The sequence below is a fragment of the Mus caroli genome, unplaced genomic scaffold (genome assembly GCF_978045245.1).
Source record: "Mus caroli unplaced genomic scaffold, Mus_caroli_1 scaffold_18, whole genome shotgun sequence".
In the NCBI taxonomy this organism is placed as follows: Eukaryota; Metazoa; Chordata; class Mammalia; order Rodentia; family Muridae; genus Mus; species Mus caroli.
In genome coordinates this window covers 43,834,826-43,851,348 of record NW_028227273.1, presented here as the reverse complement: position 1 = coordinate 43,851,348, position 16,523 = coordinate 43,834,826, and the positions used below count along the sequence as shown (strand labels likewise).

General features: G+C 38.2%; 1 protein-coding gene across 1 annotated transcript in view; it reads right to left on the bottom strand.

The window, feature by feature from the left end:
• Tbc1d5 (TBC1 domain family member 5) overlaps positions 1–16,523 on the bottom strand; it is a 462,126-nt gene that overhangs the window by 157,464 nt on the left and 288,139 nt on the right. The window lies entirely within an intron of this gene.

Sequence of the window (16,523 nt, the reverse complement as noted above, 5' to 3'; positions counted from 1 at the left end):
TAAGCAGCTAGTGTTCTAGACAATGTTTGTATGTAAATGTAGGACATAAAGAGTGACATGAGCTTAGGCTCCCCCAAATCCTAATTAAGCAATTAATATCAATGTTTACAAAAAACTCAGAATTTGGATTGATATATTTCGATTCATTTTTTTCTAATTTTATGCAGGAGGGGTAAAATTCTTTCATACAATCTTTCTGCCATGCATTTCAGAGAGAGTTCTTATAATTCTGGCACATCCCAGAGAATCTGAAAATGTAAACTTCTAGTAGAAGCAAATAATATGAAAGTTCTTTAAAAACTGTAAACACACAAACACAATTAGTGAAGATCTTACTTCTTTGCAAAATTTGAAATAGAATATGATTGTCTAGAGGTTAAAGTGAGGCAAACCCCTCCAGCTAAACCCAAATATTCTGCTCTAGGAGCATTAAGGCAGAACCATAGCTGTGGCAAAACAGCCTCTAACCACATGCATCTGTCACCACAGTTACTATAAATCATGTGATCAAACATGTTTACATTCATATTATCAAAATAATCAAGAATATTTTTCTAGACTGTATTATCTACCTCAGCTATTACTCTTTTTTATGAAAAAAATGCCTAAGTAAATATTTTTAAATGTTGTAATAATTTCTACAACTTTTAATTTATCTTTCAAGTCTCGGTGTATATCTAAAATAGTGGCTAACAAATGAATGCATTTTTCATCTATGTAGGTTAAGAAAAAAATTACCTTACTATACATTTCTATTTCTTACAAATCACCAAGGCTAGTATGTATTGGCCCAAAAAGAAGAAAATGTGACTAAATTAAATGGATACTGTTCTAACTTATGAAGAATTAGCTGGTCTTGCAGTATAGGGGGCTAGGGGTGGGAACTAGAGATTAGTAAATTGAAAAGCACCAGTGCAGAGAATCTTAAATGGATACATAAATATGCACTCTTACAGGACAAAAACACTTAGAATATTGTTACTTGCAACTATTTAACTGACACAACTTGAAAATTCTATCAATGAATAAAATGAATAAAATGAATAAATGTTAATACAGGACATGGAAGAAAATATCAAACTGTCTTCCTTAGCATTTCTTACAGCTGGAATTCTTATGTAAATTTCAACACGGAGGTGTCACTAACAATAGAGTAGCTTTTTTCTTTTTTAGGAACAATTTATCTATCTCTATGACAAAATGTCAGGTATTACTCAACCTTCTCTTGCAACATTCCTGTTGCTGAGGGTTGTATCAGCTCAGCTTCAAAATGAGTTCACAGGCCCTGCATGCAGCTGTGTCTACTGGAGTACTGCAGAAGGGCTAAGTGCCAATCCTCATCTTTCAAATCCCCCTCTCCCCACTGTCCACAGGCTTAACATCTTCAGGACTATGTAGAATACGTATCTGCAGCATTTTTACGTTCAATGTGAAGTCTGTGATGTGCTATTTCACAAACTTTTTACATTGCTTCTGAATTCATGTTTTACTCTGTCAAAATCTTGATAATCCCAGAATCAAGACCAATACACAAGTAAAATGGGGGCGACTTGGACAGGGATGAGGGGAGGGAGAGGGAGAGGGAGAGGGAGAGGGAGAGGGAGAGGGAGAGGGAGAGGGAGAGGGAGAGGGAGAGGGAGAGGGAGAGGGAGAGGGAGAGGGAGAGGGAGAGGGAGAGGGAGAGGGAGAGGGAGAGGGAGAGGGAGAGGGAGAGGGAGAGGGAGAGGGAGAGGGAGAGGGAGAGGGAGAGGGAGAGGGAGAGGGAGAGGGAGAGGGAGAGGGAGAGGGAGAGGGAGAGGGAGAGGGAGAGGGAGGGAGAGGGAGAGGGAGAGGGAGAGGGAGAGGGTAGATCTGAAAAGTTCTCTGCAAAATCCTTTCTCTACTTCACTAAGTGTTCTATGTGATGTTGACCAAGGGGTGACAGGTGACTGTAAGGCCATGCTACTGAATAGCAAAGGTCTAGTGGAATTGGAAACACAAGAATTGATCTTAATAATAGTAGAGTGAAGGGGAATTTATAAATATAAGATTAAATGTGAATTTAGAAATGGGAAATATAAGAAAATATGGGTTACAGCCAGATACATAATACATTATTTTTGATCATTCATTTACTATGTATTTATATCATGAACATAAATAACGTGTGTGTATGTGTGTGTGTGTGTGTGTGTGTGTGTGTGTGTGTGCATGTCACGATACCCATGATATAATCAGAGTACTGCTTTCAGGAGTCAGCTCCTACCTCCTTCTGCTCTGGGACCTGGGATAAAACTCAGTTCCCCAGGTTTGTGCTATAAGCACTTTTTAATCTATTGTGCCATTTTATTGGCTCAGACTGTTGATTTGATATAAGATCTAATAATTTATACATATAAAAATCTCCATGCTGTTTTATAAAATGGTGAAATGAAGGACCAATCCTTATTCTTTAAGACTAGAAGATATGCATAAAGCAATGGAACAGAACTAACAAGGCCTGTATCAATAATCACTTTAATCTAAGTTTGATTTACTTATTATATATACTCAAACCAAAAACCTTCATGTGCTATTTTGGGCTTTCCCTCACACATTTAAAAGCAAAGGAAAAAAAATCAGTGCTTTATGGAATGAGTTACCAATAGAAATTATTTCAGTAAGCTTTTATATTCTTAGTAAAGGAAATCCTTTAAAAAATGAGGTCTTATAAAGAAGTTATGTGTACAATTAACATGCTTTTATTGCAGTTAAAAATATTTAGTGAGTGCTAAGTTACACTTAAGGGTGGCATTAAACCTTTCTTCCTCGAAAGACAGTTCAGCTTAATTGCTTGATCCATTACTTAGCTTTTCAGATGCTGCACCTGGAGACAGCAGTGCTCACACACTCATGGCATTGATGACATGGGGTCCCACTCTATCAGACCGCCATAGCAATTATAGCTGCTGCAGAAAAGAATGACTATCCCAAGTATTAAAGTTAGTAATAAACTTCTCAGAGACAGGACAGTCTTTGAGCTTTCAGCCTTCAGTTCTCTGAAATGGCACTGCTTCTCCCAGGGGCTCCTTAACTACTGATGGTGTTACTGCTTCGTGAATGGCACATGCAAACAAGGGGAAATTGATTCATGAGAATGACAAACTTGAAGTTTAAATAAGCATAGCTAACATGGTTATAGAGGGATATATTATATATCTTCTTTTCTTTTTTCATTTTCTGTTAATGACCATTTTGAATGGGATGTGGGTATCACAACCTTACAAGGACAAGGTAGGAAAATGTATTCAATTGTATTTAAAAGACACCAGAAAATAGCCTATCTCAGCATGGGAGAGCACGCCTTTAATCTCAGTACTTGGGAGTACAGGCAGATCTCTAAGTTCTAGGCCAGCCTTGTCTACAGAGAGAGTTCCAGGATAGCCAGGGATATACTGAGAAATTGTGTCAAACAGAACAGAACAGAACAGAACAGAACAGAACAGAACAGAACAGAACAGAACAGAACAGAACAGAACAGAACAGAACAGAACAACAAAACAAAACAGCAGGAAAAAAAAAGAAAACAAAAAAGAAAACAAGCAACAACAACATGTCAGATTCTTGCTGAAAGATAGATACTAATTCTGGGTTTTGTTTTCTGTTTACCTGTACTCTTCAAAACCAGCAAGTTTTAAATATTACATGATTATTCTGGAATAATAAACAATCTAAATCATGTTAATTTCAGTAACAGCTGAAAACACAAGTAAGCCATGAAACTATTTGAGGTTGAATCCCTATTTGACTGAGTTTAGCTAGGTTTCAGTGCAATTCTTTTGAAATGATTTGATTTTGAGTATTTATTTCACTCCTGTGAGAAGTCTCAAAAGTTGTAGTGATTATAGCTGTGATCATAAGACATTTTTAACTTTAAGTCTTAGGTTTTTGAAAATTAAAATCACAAAGACTGTATGGCAAAACAACTTCAATTATTTTTCTAAAATTTCTGTAGAATATACTAATGGAAGATGCTTAACCTACTTTACTTGGTAAGTTTTTTATTTCACTAGTTCTAGTCATTCATAGACAAATTGATACACAGATCAATAGACAGATTAAGTTATGCTACTTGGGGTGATAATGCTTCCTCACAAACAATTACACCCATGACAAATCTATCTTTGAGTTGCCTCCAAGTAACATAGGCTATTGCAATTGTAATTCATTACCTCTTAGAATTAAAGGTAAAAACCTATTACTGAAGACACTACATTAATTTGGACATAGGAACTGGAGGAACAAACATCAGACTCCAATGGAACCCCAATGGAGGAGTTAGGGCTGAAGGAGCTGAAGAGGTTTGCAATCCTATAGGAAGAACAACAATATCAACCAACCAGACCCCCAAAGCTCCCAGGGACTAAACCACCCACCACAGAGTGCACATAGGGGGACCCATGGCTCCAGATGGATATGTAGCAGAGGACTGCCTTATCTGGCATTAATGGGAGGGGAGCCCCTTGGTCCTGTGGAGGCTTGATGACCCAATGCAGGGGAATGCTAGGGCACTGAGGTGGGAGTACATGGGTGGGTGGGGGAGCAGCCTCATAGAGAAAGGGGATATTTGAAATGTAAATAAATAAAATAACCAATAAAATTATGGAAAAGACTAGATCTCATAGTATCACAAGATGCTATTAAAGCTGCCAAGGAAAACAAGCCAAGATGTAAAGTCTACAAACCACAATGGCCAACATAATAAGACAGACCCCATGACACAACAATGGCAGCTTTAGCTTAGGGATATCAAACAGATGTTTAACTAGACTTAAGGCCTGCTCAATAGGGGAGAATTCATGCCTGGGACTATATGTAACCAACTCCACATGGAAGGAGGGGCAGAGATCCTAGAGCAGAAACACACTTCTGCCATTTTCCTAAGTCCAAAAGACTTCTAACTGGATTTTAAATATTTATCTTTCTACCCACTGGTAAGTGCTATTTTCATTTCTCATCAAAGAAGCTTGTGTATGTAGTCGATGCAGGAGGCGCTTTCTACAGAGATCCAAAACTGGTAAAAACAAAACCAAAATAAAACAAGAACAAAACCAAAAAGAAATCATAGAGAATAACCATTGGGCATATAATCCCAAGTGGTTTACCTACAGTGCACCCCTATAACTAAGGCTCTGAGAACACCACAGACTAGGGGGGTGACTAATGACAACATCATTTGACATGTCAATTTCAAGTTTGAAAATTTTTTACAAGTTTATACTCTTGGATAAATATCTGTAGGCAATATAAATGGATCCTAAGAGAGGTACAATCCTTGAGAGGGAGTAGAGAGGGGCTGTCTTATTTTGGGGTTTATTCTTATAAAGAGACACCATGACCACAGCAACTCTTATAAAAGAAAACATTTAGGAGAGGCTGGCTTACAGCCAGTTGGGTTAGTCCATTATCATCACGGCAAAAAACAGTGGCAAGAAGGCAGACATGGTGCTGGATAAGGAGCTGAGAATTCTATAGCTTGATACTTAGTCAGCAAAAAGAGACTGTGTAGCACACCGGCATCGCTTGAGCATATATGAGACCTTGAAGCTTACCTACACAGTGATATACTTCCTCCAACAAGGCCACCCGTATTTTACTACTCCCTATGAAGCAACCATTCAACCATATAAGTCTATGGGGGCCACTCCTATACAAACAACCACAGGGACACAAGGAGATTTGGAGGGGGTAAAGAAAGAGGTGTAACAAGTTATATAGTAATTGAGAATCTTATAAGCCCTTTGCAAAAACAAACCAGTCTGAATGAAAAGTCAGCCTTGTGTATCATATATTAATATCCCTTGCTCTCCACTCTTCTTTTAGAACAGTGGTTCTCAACCTTCCTAATGCTGCAATCCTTTAATACAGTTCCTCATCTTGTAGCAACCCCAACTATAAAATTATTTTTGTTGCTATTCCTTACTGTAATTTTGCTTCTGTTACAAGCTGTAATCTAAATATGATATGTACATGGTGTTAGGTGACTCCTGTGAAAGGGTCATCTCACCCCCCCCCCCAAGACTTTCCAGCCACAGTTTGAGAACCACTATTTTAGAAGTACTGCCTACCATTGCAATATGGTATTTAAAATATTTAGTAATTTTAGCACATGTAACTTACCATTCCATTCAAGTAAACTGAATGGGACGATAAGTCCTTCATAGTTGTTTGGAACAGGACTCAGTGCCCAAGAACCATCTCATTCACTCAAGTGGGGTGCAGTGGGAATCCTAATCCTGACTGAAGAGGTCTATGGAAATGTGTCACCAAGAAACAATTTCTACCCTACCACATCCTTGTGCTCTGCCACATAGGAGCTTCTTGGCATTTCCTGGAGCAAAGTACATAAAGGCCACTATCACAGTTGAATGACACAAATAATTCAAGTGTAGCTGGTGATCATATTGGAAAAATTAGATTCAGGCTTTGTAAACACTGACTTTATAATTATAATACACTTCCAGAGTGTTTGTAAATATATTTTCTAATATTTTACTATTGATTTGATAAAAAGGAATTATCAAATCAATTTCTTAAAACAACATGAAGAAAATTATTAAAAATAATAGTGCATATCTTCCTTAATTTGGAACCCATTTCTAAAAAGAACAAACTTTTTGACATTAGTTCCAGTGGGATCTTAAACACACTGTATAACATGCTGAATGAACTTGCTTTGGATCTCTCTCAAAACATTGCTCTACCTTATAAGAAGAACAAGCACTGGGTATAATGCTAAGCTGAGAAATCCCAGAATCTGCTTTGTGGTGAAGATAAGACAAAAGGCATGTTTTCATAAGCATTTACTCTCAACTCCAACAATGATGCAGAGACTAGCAAAAGTGAGGTGTGCCAGACTCTCATCAAGAGACGTGGACAGACCTGACACTAAAGGGAAGCAGGGTATCTTAACTACAGACTAAGGCTGTATAGGCCCTCTAATGGCATCTTTACTATGGTCAATAGCTGTATGTGTCCTCTAGGGGAATTCTCACACATGCTTTCTTCTTCCTTTTCTTCCCTATCTGGGCCTGATGAAGAGCAGCTCTACATCTGTTAAGTGTTGCTATTTCCACTCAGGCACTGGTGAGCAAACCTTACCTACTGATGATACTGATAGGAAAGCAAACGTTTCTCCAACAGATTCCACTTGCCTTAAACATATTTGTAGGGGGCAAAGAATAGGTTATTAGCATGATCCATAAGTTGGTATGTATTTCCTCCCGTGGTCAGCTCTTTCTGGCCAGGGATCCTGTAGATAATAAGCTTACACTTTATTTTTGCACAGGCTTCATAGATACTCACTGAATTTTCCGCAAAGAGTCTCTCATGTCTGTGTGCTGGCTCACATACTATATCCCTAAGGCAACTTAGCCATCCTGGACCTTCCCTTACATTTCCAGACCACTGGTCCTGTTGTACACTCAAAGCTCACGCATTATTCAGCTTTACCATGCATTCAAAATGTGATACTATACAGTGCCACTACCTGGGGGCTTGTTAGACATGCAGACTCTCAATACTGTTTAACGAGAGAAAACCAAATTTACACAATATCTTTCCACAAATCCAGCCCTTCAAAGGATAATAAAGGGAAAACTTCAATACAAAGAGGGAAACTACACCCTAGGAAAAGGCAAGAAACTCATCTTTCAACAAACCTAAAGAAGATAGCCACATGAACAGAATTCTAATTCTAACAACAAAAACGGCAAGAAGTAACAGTGACTTCTCCTTAATATCTCTTAATATCAATGGACTCAATTCCCCAATAAAAAGACATAGACTAACAGACTGGTTAGGTAAACAGTACCCAACACTTTGCTGCATACAGGAAACCCACCTCAGGAACAAAGACAGACACTATCTCAGAGTAAAAGGCTGGAAAACAATTTTCCAAGCAAATGGTCCCAAGAAACAAGCTGGGGTAGCCATTCTAATATCAAATAAAATTCTTACTCATCAAAGGTAAAATTTACCAAGATGAATTCTCAATTCTGAACATCTATGCTCTAAATGCAAGGGTACCCACATTCCTTAAAGAAACTTTGCTAAAACTCAAAGCACACACTGCACCTTACACAATAATTGTGGGAGGCTTCAACACCCCACTCTCATCCATGGACAGATCCTGGAAACAGAAACCAAACAGAGACACAGTGAAACTAACAGAAACAAATGGATTTAAAACATATGAAACAAATGGATTTAAAAGATATCTACAGAACATTTCATCCTAAAACACAAGGATATACTTTCTTCTCAGCACCTCATGGTACTGTCTCCAAAACTGACGCTATAATTGGTCATAAAATAGGCCTCAACAGGTACAAAAATATTGAAATAATCCCATGCATCCTATCAGATCACCACAGACTAAGGCAATAACAATATAAATAATAGAAAGCCCACATACACGTGGAAGCTGAACAATACTCAATGATAACTTGGTCAAGGAAGAAATAAAGGATGAAATTAAAGACTTTTTAGAGTTTAATGAAAACGAAGCCACAACATACCCAAACTTATGGGATACAACGAAAGCAGTCCTAAGAGGAAAACTCATAGCTCTGAGTGCCTCCAAAAAGAAACTGGAGAGAGCATACACTAGCAGTTTGACAGCACACCTAACAGCTCTAGAACAAAAGGAAAGCAAATTCACCCAAGAGGAGTAGAAGGCAGGAAATAGTCAAACTCAGGTCTGAAATCAACCAAGTGGAAACAAAAGGAACTATTCAAAGAATCCAACAAACTAGGAGCTGGTTCTTTGAGAAAATCAACAAGATAGATAAACCCTTAGCCAGACTAATTAGAGGGCACAGGGACAGTATTCTAATTAACAAAATCAGAAATGAAAAGGGAGTAAGTATAATAACAGAATCTGAGGAAATAAAGAAAATCATCATATCCTACTACAAAGGCTTATACTCAACAAAACTGGAAAACCTGAATGAAATGGACAATTTTCTAGACAGATACCAGGAACCAAAGTTAAATCAGGATCAGATTAACGATCTAAACAGCCCTATATCCCCCAAAGAAATAGAAGCAGTCATTAATAGTCTCCCAACCAAAAAAAGCCCAGGACCAGATGGGTTTAGTGCACAGTTCTATCAGACCTTCAAAGAAGACCTAATTCCAATACTCCTCAAACTATTCCACAAAATAGAAAAGGAAGGTACAGTTTATTTTATAAAGCCACAATTACTCTGATACCTAAACCACACAAAGACCCAACAAAGAAAGAGAACTTCAGACCAATTTCCCTGATGAATATTGATGCAAAAATGCTGAACAAAATTCTTGCAAACTGAATCCAAGAACCCATCAAAACGATCATCCATCATGATCAAGTAGGCTTCATCCCAGGGATGCAAAGATAGTTCAATATACAGAAATTCATCAATGTAATCCACTGTATAAACAAACTCAAAGACAAATATCACACGATCATCTCATTAGATGCTGAGAAAGCATTTGACAAAATCTAACACCCTTTTATTATAAAAGTCTTGGAAAGATCAGGAAGACAATGGATTGTTTTTTTTTAACAAGACCTACAAGTGATCCACATTTCTATTAATGCTTGAGAGAAACTGGATTAGGTACTATACCCTTGCTTCATACACATATTTGGTACCATCTACTCCTAAATCCTATCCTATCATGCACTGATATAAAATATTATTTTGCAAGAAGGAAAAAGGCTTGAAAGAATGGGTGGCTTTTCCAGTTACAACAGTGCTCTAGCCCTGAATGCCTGATGAACCCTGGAAGAATAGGACCAATTCTAGAGTATTCAGATACAGAAGCTTTAGGTGGAGACGGATACCATGGATTCTGAACTAGTTACCAGGGCATTTTGAAAATAACTGGTGTGAGGACCACATAAAAAAGTTCTAAATATTTAAGAATATCTTAGCTACTCCAGTGTCTTTCAAACATTAATTAATCATGAGTTAAGGTTCCCTAGTTTGTCTAGTCATTGGACCAATGACCACCACATATTTAATATATGGGACAAAAAATATGCTCAAACTTCCTTTAACATTCTGTTAGCCTCTAAATATTTTATGCTATGTTCAATACACACATACACAAACGCACGCACGCACGCTTGTACACATACACACACACACAAATGGGGGGAGACTGAGAGGGAGAGAAAGAGCAGAGGAGAGAGGAAAGAGGAGAGAGGAGAGAAGAGAGTGGCAGTGCCCCTTCTATCTTATAGGAGAATTTGGATCATTTTAATTTTTATTAACCTCTCAGCCTATAACTTAGGTTAACATTTCTAAGTCAATAGTTTTTGTACATTGATTTACTGTGAAGAATCTATTTTCTGTCTGTCTGTCTGTCTATGATATATTAGCTGGGTGGTAAAAGAGATACAGCAGGCATTATTCCAGTCACAATAACAGGCACACACACACTCCTGCTCTTTGCCCCCTCCACCCTTAAACAGTGAGCTTCATTCTAGCTTCCAAAAGACTTTTTTTTTTTTTTTTTTTAAAATTTGGTATTCTGTAGGCGTCTTTTTTTGTTCATGTGCATCTCTTTCTTTTTGTTAGGGAAGTTTTCTTGTATAATTTTGTTGAAGATATCTACCAGCCTTTTAATTTGGGAATCTTTGCTCTCTTTTATACCTAATATCCTTAGGTTTGGTCTTTCATTGTGTTCTGGATTTCCTGGATTTTGTGTGTGTGTGTGTTAGGAACATTTTGTAGTTTGCATTTTCTTTGACTGTTGTGTCAATATTTTCTATGGCATCTTCTGCACCTGAGATTCTCTCTTCTACTTCTTGTATTCCTTATTTTCTACTGTGATCTTCTTGACTTTACTGGTGTTTTCTGACCAACTTCATCACAGCCAACTCCAGTACTGTTAACCACTGTGTAGGTAGCAGAAGAGCTCTAAACTCCATTTTCTTTCTATTAACTTTCTAAGCTCTTGCATTCCTTTTTGTTTATTAGCTACCATCTGTCTCTTCTGGAGATGTCACACAGCATCAGCAGACTCTACCCTTCCCAGAACACTGATAAGGAACATTTGTCCAGGGTTTCTCCTTTCTTAGTAGTGTTCTTCCTACTATATGATTTTCCAATGGAAGTGCTGATAAAATTCCCTGTGACTTTGCATGAGAGAACTATAAGACAGGAAGTGTAATCTGTTTCTTCATAAATAGTCATTAAGAACATACAGATGGGAGACTCATCTTCAAACGCTGAAGATGCATCAGTTAGCAAGAGGAAGGCCCTACCATTCCCATGCTTATGTGGTTTGTGAGGGCCTAGGACAAATGAATAAGTATAAAATAAATTCTATGTGATTCTAAAATAAGGAATGCGAGGAGATAGTAAGCTGTAGATGAAATGAGGCAATAAGCCAATACGAAGCATGTAAGGAGATAAGCAGAAAGCTAAGGAAAGCAGCAGCAAGTCACAAACGGTCCATGAGGCAGGACTAGCTTGAGAACTGTAAAGGGCTGAAGTCAGGACTGTGGGCTGCCCTTAAGGCTTCACCTTCTTCTCCACTGTGCTCATGCTGGGAGGTAGCTGGGCTTTTAAGAGAGTAGAAAGTGAGTGCTTGCTCACTGGGGCACATCCAGACAAAAGAAGTATTTCTCATAGGAACCTGAGCGTGGTCCTCAGTGGGTTTTTATGAAGGCCTGAACTTGAAAAATAAAATCCTGCCTTAAGAATGTCACACACCTCTATAACTAGTGATGCACTCACTCCATCTTGCTCATCTCGCCAGTACATCTGTCTACTCCACCCTTCTCCACAAATCTCTTTATCATTCTCTTGTTTTCTTATTTTGTGAGCCACTGAGTTTAACCAGGAACATTTGTGAGTCCATGGGTTTGAACAATTATTTTTTGAAGCTTCATTATTCCCATAGAGTAATGAAAGTAGACCAATGTGAGAAAGAACAGCCTGGGTTCAGAAGTGGTTAAAAATGTGGCCATATGGAGTAGAGGTTCTTTCTAGTGGATTTCCAGAACACACCATTGTGGTGTGTTAGGTTGGAGACCCAAGTTCAGGTCTCAGAGGATCAAAGGTTGGAGATACATCTTTTAACGCTAGGAATCTAGAGACAACACTTAAAAGGCACAGCACTACATAGCTCATAGGAGGATAGAGAAGAGGCCTACGAACTGAATGGTGGGACATGCTAGCATTTATAATCAATGAACAATGAGCAAAGAGATTGAGAGAAAACAGTCAGAGAAAACCACAATGGTGTGTTCTGGATATCCAGTAGAAAGAATATCTTAGAAAAGATAGAGTCAGTAGTACCGGAGATAAAAGACCCATAAACAAATAAAACATTACCATCCTGTGTAGAGATATTAGATGAATGCTGGTAGGTGGCATGGGGTGGGGAGGGATCAGGAGGTGACAGACTGAGAAGAGTGTATTTTAGAGAGTGGAAGTTGTAAGAACATTGAAGATATGTAAGAAACAGGGCACAACTAATATGAACATCAGGCAAAGAGGAGCAATGTTTGTTTCTCCGGTATGTGTACCTATAGTATAACCTTATATACATGTAATTTTGAACAAGTGAAGAGAAGGACACAGTGTTCAGGCTGCTCTACAAGGTATGAAAAACAATGACCAATATGAAACTAAGAACACAGTCTCAGTTAAAAAAATAATAACTAGTCTCAGTTAAAAAATAATAACTAACAACAAAAGCTATTACCATTAATTTTATGAACACTGTTGGGTGAGGACAATGGGTCAGTGGGTACAAGAGCACGATGACCCACATCTAATTCATTAACTAACATAAAAATCTGGGTGCAGCAGCATGCGTCAGTAATGCTTCCTACAATCCTATAGGAAGATGGGAGGCAGAGATAGGAGAATCACCTCGAAGCTTATGAGCCAGACAGCCTGCAGTAACCAGCACAGCAGCAGAAAGCTCTGCTTCAGAGATGCTCTGACCTCCACATGTGCATCATAGTGCATAGACAGCCTCTGCCCCGGACCCCAAAATTAAAATGTAAAAAAGATCAACATTGTATGTGATTAAAAAGTTAACCATGAACATTGATTTGTAGATTAAAAAAAAAAAAAAACCTTACAAAATTTTAAAGTGGTCTCATTTTTTCTTTTCCATTACATTTATTTATTTATTATTATTTTGTATGTGTATATGAGTCCATGGAATAAATACATTTGGGAATCAAAGGGCGACTTTTAGGATTTAGCTTTCTCTTTCCACCATCTGTCAAGAGATCAAACTCATACCATCAGGCCGGGTGATAAGTACCTTCTCCCACTGAGCCACCTTGTTGGCCCCTAAAGGCCTTCTTGACCCTCTAAAGTAATAGTCATTTTCATAGCAGCAATATGAAAAAAAGGTCTAGTTTGGTTAAAGCTAACATAGTAATGATAGCTTAGATTTAATATTATTACAATATATCAAATTCTAGCAAACAACAAATTAATTGTTTTATACAAACTAAAATTAATACAGTAGAGAAGAAATTAAACTGTAGGATAACATGGAAATAGTTACATAGGCACACTTTTGAGTAGGGCATGGTATTTATGAAGAGCCAGGGTGCATGTTAAAAGGCATTAGGGAGAGATGAAAGACATTGCGAGACATACTGAGGAAGTGGTATGGAAGACCTTTTCTATGTTCTTAGTGATACAAGTAGCAAGAGAATTATAGTAGGAGTTGGGGACAAGAGCTGAGCATTTAAGAAGGAAAGCAATACTGAAGGGTTGTGACACAGGGCTGGCATCTCCTTGGTGTCAGAAAAAGTGAGTCAGTAAGCATAGTTGTCCAAAACCCTTTGAGCATTTGTGTGTGTGTGTTCTGTGTTTGTTCATGCGTGTGGGGCACTGAGTATACATGGAGAGAAACAACTGATGCAGGTATCTTCCCCAGTTGCTTTTCATCTCAGCCACTGAAGTACACCGTTTGCTAAATCCAGAGCTCACCATTCATGCTAGTCTAGCTAACAGGCTTGTTCTGGAGACTCTGTCTCTGCTCTCCATTTCCTGGGGTTCCAGGAGGACTCCCATGCCTCCCTACCTGGCTTTTAGGTGGCTGCTGGGAGGCTGATAACTGGTGAACATTAGTGCAGTAAATGACAAAGGGAAAAGCAGGGGATGAAGGAAAGAGAAGTCATGTTGTGAAGGGATGATAGCAAAGGGAGTGAGCAAGACAAGGCAAAGGGTATCGTTCTGATGCAAGAGGGTTCTGAGCTGCTCTAGGAACTGGAAATTTAAGGAAGCCAAATGACCTTGAGAGTTTGTTATTAAAAGTCCATGTCAAGGAATAACTGCAGTGACAGAACTAATACTACCTATTCCATAAAGAATACCCACTTCATGAATGGCCTGGAAAATCGAGGAATCCTGTATTATCACCTAAATTGTTATAGAAATCGAAATTTGGTCCTTCGGTATAGCTTAGTGGTTAAGTGGTATGGCATGCACAAGGCCCTGGAACCAAAACCAAATCAAGACAATGCCTCAAAGACATGCCCATAGCTAATCTGATGGAAGCAGGTTCCTCGGAGATTTCTTCTTCCCAGCTGTCTCAAATTGACAATCAAAATTAGTCATCACAATGGATTTTATAATGTTGCAGTATTATACCAAGTATTAAATCAAAGCTAAGAAACTGGAGCTGAGAACAGATTTAAGCTTCCCAACAGATCTAAGAATACACATTACAATCAATTTGGAGCTGGTGGCTACAGGTAAAATACTGAAAAAGTCAGCTTAGAAATGATACTAAAATCAATTAGTGTAAAACCAATTACTCAGGTAACCTTTTAATTAAAATAAGATGATAAATATTTAAATCTAGCTTAGGCATTAAAATACTGAGTGTACTAATCTAAAGGAAAGAAAAACAATTACTTCTTATAAAAACATTAAAAGTCGGGTAAATATAATTTTGATTTTATTAATGGTCTGACTTTACCAAAAGGGCCTTAGTAAGGTACAGATAAGCAGAGTGTAGTAACATGAGGCCTGCAGTCCAAGCAGCTGGAAAGCTTAAGCAGAGGACTATGCATCTGTAACCAGCCTGGTCTGGGGAGAGAGGAAGACGTAAGAGTCTACAAGAGACTATTTAAAGGTTGAAAACTCAGAAGTACATTTTCTAAGTGCTCTCCACATTGCTAAGAGATTCTGCTCAGCTTCGTCTATCTTCTCATAGGTGTTGTGGTCAAGGCAGCACTACAATCAGCTAGTCCAGACCTTGTCATAAAGGGCCATCCAAAACTTATCCGTGTAGAACAGCTCCAAAACTGCAAAGACAACACACTCCTTGCTGATATCTGCTCTGCTTTCTGTGACAAAAAGAATCACTAATGCCCATCTCTTCACTGGATCACTTCAAATACTGTAACAAAGAATGGAAGAGGCATAGTTCCTGGACTTTAAAGTTATGATTTAAGAGTCTATGCAAAATTCAGTTAGAGTTATTACTAAAGATATGATCCTGTGGGATGGTTTTCAGATATTATGTTGAAGAATATGTGTAGAATGCACTGGAAAACAAAAGGTTAAGGTGTTATCTATAGAAAAAAGAAAATGCATATTTATTTGCAGTAAGCTTCTGAGAGATTTATAATGCCTAAAAAAGTTTTACAATAAAATACGGTTCATACACAATCACAAAAGAACTCAAATGATATGTACTCACTGACAAGTGGATATTAGCCCAGAAACTTAGTATAGCGAGATATAAGATACAATTTGCAAAACACATGAAACTGAAGAAGAACGAAGACTTCTTTGCCCCTTCTTAGAATTGGAAATAATCACCCATGGAAGGAGTTACAGAGACAAAGTTTGGAGCTGAGACAAAAGGATGGACCACCTAGAGACTGCCACATCCAGGGATCCATCCCATAATTAGCCTCCAAACGATGACACCATTGAATACACTAGCAAGCGTTGGCTGAAAGAACCCCAATATAGCTGTCCCTTGTGAGACTAGGCCGGGGCCTAGCAAACACATAAGTGGATGCTCACAGTCAGCTATTGGATGGATCACAGGGACCCCAATAGAGGAGCTAGAGAAAGTATCCAAGGAGCTAAAGAGATCTGCAACCCTGTAGGTACAACATTATGAACTAACCAGTACCCCGGAGCTCTTGACTCTAGCTGCATATGTATCAAAAGATGGCCTCGTCGACCATCACTGTAAAGAAATCCTTTTCAGTTTCTAGGATTGTTCTCAATCTCCTTCTTCAGGGATGTAAAGTTTTAACTGTCGAGGTCTTCTACCTACTTGGTTAGGCTTATTCTTAAATATTTTATTTTTGATGCTACTGTGGATGGGAACATCCAGATTGTCTTTCACAATGGGTTTGCTATTGGTATAGTAAGGCTACTTATTTTTAAAGGTTGATGTTGTATCGTGCCACTTTGGTGAAAATGGTGGTCATTACTAGAAGTTTCCTGGTGAGATTTTTGGAATATCTTATATAAAATATCATCTGCAAATAGTGATAAATATATTTC